General features: G+C 38.0%; 1 long non-coding RNA gene across 1 annotated transcript; it reads left to right on the top strand.

The window, feature by feature from the left end:
- The first annotated feature begins 1575 nt into the window (after positions 1-1575).
- LOC146697184 (uncharacterized) lies at positions 1576-2402 on the top strand. The gene is made up of 2 exons (XR_014923133.1): positions 1576-1690; positions 1891-2402. It is a non-coding gene; the product is annotated as an uncharacterized LOC146697184 (long non-coding RNA).
- Positions 2403-8722: the final 6320 nt, after the last annotated feature.

The following is an 8722-nucleotide window of genomic DNA, read 5'->3' as shown; positions in this document are numbered from 1 at the left end:
TATTGTGTTTAATTAAAAATATTAAATAGGCTGAACTCAATTTTTATCAATTTGTTATTAGAACTCGATTTAAAATAAGTTACCAGTACTTTTTAATGCAAAAATGCTGATAAACTCAATTTATTTGAGTTGTCTTAACTTAGAAAAACTAAGTAAGCTGGAAGTTTTGCTTCTCAGCGCGGAAGGATGAAAGATGTGTTTTGAAAATGCCACGTGACTACTGTCCTCCTCCCTCTCAGATCAGTCCGCATGTTCATGGTGCCAGCATTTGTTATGGAATATGTTGAGCAAACCTGGAGAAGCGTCAGCTCAAGAGATTATTGTCATTGCTGTGGATCTTTACCTGATACACTGCCTTGGTGAGTAAATGTTTACTCTTATTCAAACTGATTTTGTGGCTTCTCTTAGTTAAGCACCAGGTTTATAATCTTGCTAGCTAGTTAGTGTTAGCCTAGCGTTACTGCTGCCGCTGGGCTCATGTTACTTAAAAATTAACACCACAGCCTTAAAAACCTTATATAAAAATATGTCTGTGGAATTTTCTCTTGATTGTTTGAAATAAAAAAGTGAGATAAGAGCCCAGACAATTCTTCGGGAGGTGCAGCCGTTAGGAGTAGGTTGGGGTGTATTTTCAATCCATAGCCTTAACTAACTAACTAACTAACTAACTAACTAACTAACTAATATATATATATATATCATGTTTAACCTGAGTAGCAAAAGAGTGCAGGGGGGTTGAAAAGAATAAGCCAGGAGTTAGCTATGCTTGTGGACTCTATCAAGCCTTGACCTCCCGGTCAGCTGTCGCGCTGGTGGATAACACAGCTCTCCGAAAACATGGAAGCACTTTTGCAAATATGTGATATTTTGATAAATTAAGTAGATATTTGAGCTTTACACGGCTGCATTTTCGCCTGAAAATATCTTAAAAGGTTATTTTGTGACCCAGAAAGGGTATTCTGGGGAAAACGAGGATCGCATTTGTGGCGGTTGCCTGTGCGTACTTGTAAGCGTGGCAAGGGCGGAGGAGTGCGGCTAAAAAACGTATCACTTTTTCTGGGTCACAAACTAAACTTTTAAGATATTTTCAGGCGAGAATGTAGCTGTGAAGCTGTAAAGTTCAAATATCTGCTCGATTTATCAAGACATCACATATTTGCAAAAATGCTCCGACGTTTTTGGAGATGTACATTTTTTTCATGCTTTGCGGCAGCTTTTGAACATCTGTGACATCTATTAATGTCAAATCTAGACTTTATTTAACAACATAAGCAAACTCTATGTTACAATGATTGCACAGCAATTAAGGATCAAATCAGTTTCTGAAAAAATGTTCTGTTTTTTCTCCCTCTGCTTGCTTCTTACTGTCTTTGAGGCCGATCGGGACCAGCACTCCTGTTGTTGGACAGAAAGACATCAACTCAGATCCCCATGGGGATCAATAAAGTATCCATTATTATAAGTATTTTGGTTTTCCAATATATTAGCAACAGTCAGTGACATTTATATTAATCAGGTTGAACTTTAATCATACTTTAGATCAGCCTGTTTTACTTATTGTTTTATTTGTGCTTTGGTTTGGGGAAGTTGTTTCTGTACTGATCTTTTCCTGTCTTCTGTTATTAGGCTTGAGATATGACTGCACTATGCTGTTGCTGGTGACTCCAGTTAATTCTACAAGACATGCTGTGTAAGTAAACAAACAACAACAGTTTGTCTGCATTTCTTGAAAGATCACATCCCCCAAACTTAGTTTAGAGGGTCTACACTGTATATAGTGAAGTCTGCAAGTTTTCTAAGTTGGAGTTTGTTTTATACCAAATGCAGAAAAAAATGTTTTAAGAAAGCAATTAAGTTCATGTTCCAAAAAATATGATTGTTTGCTTGCAGGACAACAGGAGAGATGAGTCCTCCGTCACAGATGGTGTGGTCAGTGAAGATGGTCGCCTGCAGGTTCAAGCTCATTGCATCTCCAACCCACATCCACTGCTACTGTACTTAAGGGAAGTTAAAGACTTTCTTCTGCACCTACATTTGGATCACCTCGATCCATGATAGTCATTGAGGCAGTAATGCCTGGACTGGAAACAAGCCATCCTTAAAATGTTACAACATTCCAGCTTCTGTGTTGGAATGAAAAACAAATGTGTTGTTTAAGTCAGAGACTGCACTTGTGACAGAACAATAAATATTTTATTTTGATTATATAAGTAAGTACAAAACAAACTTGTGGTAGGCCTAAACTTATTTTCAGAATAATTACATCTGAGCCTTTGTTTCATTGTAAGATTATAACAGTGATGGCAATATAACTGTTTGTTGTTCAGTAGAACAGTGTCCAGTGTGTTGGCTGTTATACTTTGTTGTGTTTGAAAATAAAAGTTGGGCTGATTTTAACATCATTACAAAAAGTGCTGTTAATTATTTTTAATCATATTCAGGTTACCACAAATTGTTTTTTCATTTAGTTGAACTTGAAATGTTTGTCAGTAGGTAAACAATTAGTATCGTACAGTCAGAAATATCAAGTTATTCTTAATACTGCAGACTTGCAATGATGACTGTTGTCCTCACAGTCATCTTAAGTAAGCTTTACTTAGTTTTTTTGAGGCAACGAGTTTCCTTAAATTTTTTGAGTTCTGGGAACTAACAAGGCTGTACAGTGTACTGAAAATGAGTAAGTTGCCCTAACTTGGTCATCTTACGTAAACTTGATCCAATTTTTTTGAGTTCTGGGAACAAATGAGCTTGTACAGAGTACTCAAAATAAATAAGTTGTGCTAATTTAGTCATTTTTAGCTAAGCTTTACTCAATTTTTTTGAGGCAACGAGTTTCCTCAATTTTTTTGAGTTCTGGGAACTAATTAGATTTTACAGTGTGTATCAATCACAATCGTTACCCATACTTGTTGATTAGATCAAGAATAGTCAGACTTGCATCTGCTTGTTGAGCGCCAAATTAATTATTTATCCCGTTTCTTGCCTGCTGTCTTAACTTTACTTAAAAATATGCAGTGAAGTTTGAAGCTGGCCAGCTTTTCTATGTTCCAAATAATCCCAGGTGCCCTTCATCCTTGCCTCTAGCTAACAGTTGCGCTTTATGACGTTATGGAGACAAGTTTCACAGTCAGAACTTGTTCAAATACTTTTTTGGATGTACTTTGGTAAAAATTACACCTTTAGAGTTGTGTTAAATATGTTTTTCTATGGACATAATAACACCTTATTTCAAATATTTTAATAATGTTATGGACCTAAGGGAATAGTTTAACTGTCCACATACATATTAGGGCCACAGTAGGTCTGTAATAAAAATTTAGATGAATCAGTTATGGTAATATTATCCAAAATATGCATTAAGTAACTTATTAAATGTCATTAATCTAAAGTGTTACTGAATGACATTAATTAAGAGAAAGAGCAAAGCTAATTGTGAGAATACTATCTTATGTGGATGTTTCAGTGCACTGTGGAAAATGCATTTATTTATCTTGCAAAAGCAGAGCGAACACACAGCGTGGTAAGTAACTTGGTTTTCTCTAAGCTAGGTCTTCTTAGCAATAGCCCGAGGTTATTGCAATATTTCTAAAGATCATGCAAATGACCCTTCCAACTTGAGCTTCTCTCTGTTCATCCTTCCTGTCCTCTCGTACTTTTTATCAGCCACACACACAAACCCACACTCATTTGTTCATATTCAGTCTATGCACATATAGCGCAGATGCAGATTTTCTGGTGATCATTTTTTTCTTACATTAGTTTATTTTTAGATATTTAGTTATTTTTAAAAAATACTGTTGTAGAGATGCATGAAGCATCACATGCAAATTAAATGTTCAGATTAACCCTGTTTTGTGTTTGTTTTTATGTTTCAAGTGCAAATCTACATTTAAAGCATATTTTTACATGAGGATTGAGGATCTTTTGGGGGAGGGGGGGTTAGCTGGTAAGCGCTTCTGTATTAGCCCTAAGGGACACTGAAATGTCAGGAGTGAAAAGGTTCAACAGCGGTCACCATTCAAATATCATATTCATTGTTTTTTTTTAAATTAACCACCATAATACATGAGTTCTTGAAACTGATCTGTTTTAAAGTATAGGTCAGCATTCATTGGATGTAGACTCAAAGTGTACAGAGTCACACATATGTCATATATAATTTTAACAGCAATAGCTACAGGGATGCCTTCTAGGTTATTCAGCAGCTTCAAAGCATGTTAAGGGTACAGTTATAGCAAAATCTCCCACTGCACGCACTGGTATCGCAGTGTATCAGAGGAGTGAGAGTGAAGTGGCACACTCGTGCAGTGGATATATTAAGTGTAAAAGCTTTAAGCATATATATTTTTTTACTACTAAATGTTGGATGTGTTTTTTCCTGCTTGGCTGTTTGAATGTTGCGTAAGATACCCCTCGTGGAGGAATATGATTTCTTTACACAGAAGTTCTAACTGATGAAACCAATTGCAAGGACAAGGCTACAATATTTATACATATCTGGAAACCAAGAGATTTCAGATGAATCCTTATACAAAAAAATATAAATTTGTATTTCTAAATGTAATTATAAAAATTATGCATGTCTCCACATAGATTGCAGAGACAGAGCAATTATGCCAGATCCCACTGCATTATTTCGTTTACTGAAAGCTGTTGTCGAGTGGCATGTGTACAACTGAACGTAGGGCGTTTCACAAATTTTAATTGCCTGTTTTGTGTTTACTGTGTGGTTTCCATTGCATTATGTATACAAATGCCTGCAAGTTCATATATACATATCTATGTATGTGAAGAGAGAAAGAAAGAGAAAGCACAGCCCACAGAGCAGAAACAGAGGACAGCTAAACAGATGTTATCTGACAGCTGCAGTATGCCCAGCTTGGTGTATGGGCAGGAGATATGACAGGGATTTTGCATATACTGTTTGAGCTAAAACGTCTGTCATGACTATAACCTTATGGTCAGATAAAAAAAAGTCTGGGATGGGATGTAGAATGATTAGTCATGTTGTTTCACAATGTTGACACAATACATTCACATCAACAAGCGTGAATCAGTAGAACTGAAACTGACCAAGTTTTAAAGCTTTTCATGTAAAATCATAACTCTTGTGACTAAAATCAGTTCAAAATCAGATGATTAAACATTGAATGTGCAAACATCAATTAAATTGCTTTTCATCTAAAGCAAGATTTTAGTCCGTCTCACCCGTAGAACTCATTCACCATTAGCCTGTCTTTGCTTTTAGTTGCCATCTTTGCTTTTATGGGCTTATTTGGTGTAATTTAGAGCTTACCATCTATTATGTTTAGCACTTAATATGAGTGCTTTGCCTCTCTCCTTCCTGGTTATAAATAGGACAGCCAGGCGGATCCCCCTGAATCGGTTTTGACCAACAGCAACAAGGTCAAGGACAAAGGGGACCCAAAGCTACTAGATGCAGAAAATTAAATTAGTTAGCCCTACTGGAATATAGCTGTTGAGTGAAGTGTGTGCATGTTTGTGTTTTTGATTCTGTGCACTTAAAACATGTGTGCGTTTAGTCTTTTGAGTGAGTGACCATGAATGTGTTGTAATAGTTGTGGGTTTAGTGGGTAGGTGGATGATGACAGATCAAAGGTCTACAGTGTGATATGCTGAAAGCAAGTAGGTGGGCACCTCTTGGGTAGGCTTAGCTACTAATACTAGATAAAAGCACAGTGAACTGAGTTAATGTGAACATAGAACAACAAACCCATACTAGAATCTGATGGCGTAATACAATATACAAAATAAAATATACATAAAGATGCAAATGGTGCAAATACATGGCATGTATTAAAGAAACCTCCCTATGTTTATCAGATGAATAATATAAATGTCAAAAACTATGCTGATTTAAATTTGGCCTATCACTGCCCTGCTCTTATATTCCTACTTGAATGCCTGCATTTGTGCTTTCTGTGTTACACTGAAAAAGAATTCATGTTAAAGACAATGCTGATTATGAGATGTGGATTTCATTTCGACTAAATGTAAAATATTGGTGGAAATCAAAGTGAGTGAGCCCCGCCGTTTGTTCCCCATGTTCAGACTGTAAACTCAGAGATGTAGTGTAGCATACTAAGGGGTCTTAGGGGGAACATTTGGTGGAAACAACCTAAACTGTGGTGTGGGACATTGTGTTTATCATTAGCTATTGTCTGCTGGCACAAAGCTCATTTTCTTCTGCCCACACCAGAAAAATCTCCTCTCACCACTGGCTCTGCTAGCCAGATTTGGCACCCTGCAACTTCTTCCTTTTTCATGAAATGAAATGAAAATTCAAGATGAAAGGTAGCCATGACCAGGACTCAAAACAGCAGAACTTCTGCCTAAGAAAACGTTAAATTTAAATAATGTATTTCTTTTTCAGATGTACTGTTTTTGTTCCTGGCTGTTTAATGAAACTTTATGACAGCGTTTTACATCATTCAAGACATGTTAGGGGGAAAATCTGGGATTCTTTCACAGGTGAAAAAATAATTCCTCATAATTTATTAAAGTAAATTTAATTTTAATAAATTATATTTTATGAAAATATAATAAAAATGATAATTATTAATGGATCAGTGATGACTATAGTCAAAATTGGAAAAAATAAGAGTCCTCAGCCACCACTGGTCCACATCAGGGTGTCCCTCACATTGCATTAGCACATCTGTGTATACCAACAACCTGAAGTCTTTACTAGTAAATGTAACATTTATCTTTTCAGCTGAATTGATGTGCTGAGTTCACTTTTTTAAAGTTTTCCCACAATTAGCAAAACTGCATTAACTAACCATGTAAACACAATTTCTGCTACAGTATAGATATTAGATGGTAAATGGCCTGTATTTATATAGCGCTTTACTAGTCCCTAAGGACCCCAAAGCGCTTTACATATCCAGTCATCCACCCATCCACACACACATTCACACACTGGTGATGGCAAGCTACATTGTAGCCACAGCCACCCTGGAGCACACTGACAGAGGCGAGGCTGCCGGACACTGCGCCACCGGGCCCTCTGACCACCACCAGTAGGCATCGGGTGAAGTGTCTTGCCCAAGGACACAACAACCGAGACTGTCCAAGCCGGGGCTCGAACCGGCAACCTTCCGGTTACAAGGCGAACTCCCAACTCTTGAGCCACGATCGCCCCAGCTACATTAGTTACATTACCAGTCAAAAGTTTGGACACACCTTCTCATTTTTCTTTATTTTCATGACTATTTACATTGTAGATTCTCACTGAAGGCATCAAAACTATGAATGAACACACATGGAATGATGTAGTAAACAAAAAATGTGAAAACATGTTTTATATTTTAGATTCTTCAAAATAGCCACCCTTTGCTTTGCACACTCTTGGCATTCTCTTGGCTTCATGAGGTCGTCACCTGAAATGGTTTTCCAACAGTCTTGAAGGAGTTCCCAGAGAGTCTGAGCACTTGTTCGCTGTTTTGCCTTCACTCTGCGGTCCACCTCATCCCAAACCATCTCGACTGGGTTTAGGTCAGGTGACTGTGGAGGCCAGGCCATCTGGCACAGCACTCCATCACTCTCCTTCTTGGTCATATAGCCCTTACACAGCCTAGAGGTGTGTTTGGGGTCATTGTCTTGTTGAAAGATAGATGATGGTCCAACTAAATGCAAACCGGATGGGACGGCATGTCACTGCAGGATGCTGGGGTTGCCACACTGGTTCAGTGTGCCTTCAATTTTGAACAACTCCTCAACAGTGTCACCAGCAAAGCACCCTCACACCATCACACCTCCTTCTCCATGCTTCATGGTGGGAACCATGCATGTAGAGACCATCCGGTCACCTTTTCTGCATCACACAAACACAGGGTGGGTGGAACCAAAGACCTCAAATTTGGACTAATCAGACCAAATCACAGATTTCCACTGGTCTAATGTCCATTCCTTGTGTTTCTTGGCCCAAGGAGATCTCTTCTGCTTGTTGCTTTTCCTTAGTAGTGGTTTCTTAGCAGCTATTTGACCATAACGGCCTGATTCACGCCGTCTCCTCTGAACAGTTGTTGTAGAGATGCGTCTCCTACTGGAACTCTGTGTGGCAGTTATCTGAGCTCTAAACTGAGGTGGTGTTAACTTGTCATTTTTGAGGCTGGTGACTCAGATGAATTTATCCTCAGCAGCAGAGGTGACTCTTGGTCTTCCTTTCCTGGGGCGATCCTAATGTGAGCCAACTTCTTTGTAGCGCTTGATGGTTTTTGCGACTTGGGAACACACTGAAAGTTTTAGCAATTTTCCAGACTGACTGACCTTCAGTTCCTAAAGTAATGATGGACTGTCGTTTCTCTTTACTTAGCTGATTGGTTCTCGCTGTAATATGAAGTCTAACAGTTGTCAAATAGGGTTTTCACCTGCTTACCAACCCGACGGTCTCAACCCCATTAAGAAGGGAAGAAATTTGAACCCTGACAAGGCCCACCTGTGAAGTAAAAGCCATTTCAGATGACTATATCATTAAGCTCATTGAGAGAAGGCGCAAGGTTTGCAGCGCTTTTAACAAAGTAAAGGGTGGCTACTTTGAGGAATCTAAAATATGAAACATTTTGAGAGTTATTTATCAAATTTTCTTTACTACATAATTCTCTATATCTTGCTTCATATATTTGATCTCTTCATTATGTATCTACAAAGTGGAAGGTGTGACTAAACTTTTCATTGGTAGTGTACACTGGAAACTTCA

This window comes from Copadichromis virginalis, linkage group LG12, assembly GCF_057382275.1.
Source record: "Copadichromis virginalis isolate Kocher_CV1m ecotype Utaka linkage group LG12, C_Virginalis_male_GT1.1, whole genome shotgun sequence".
Classification (NCBI taxonomy): domain Eukaryota; kingdom Metazoa; phylum Chordata; class Actinopteri; order Cichliformes; family Cichlidae; genus Copadichromis; species Copadichromis virginalis.
Note: the sequence above shows the minus strand (reverse complement) of the source record. Positions and strands in the feature narration are given on the sequence as shown.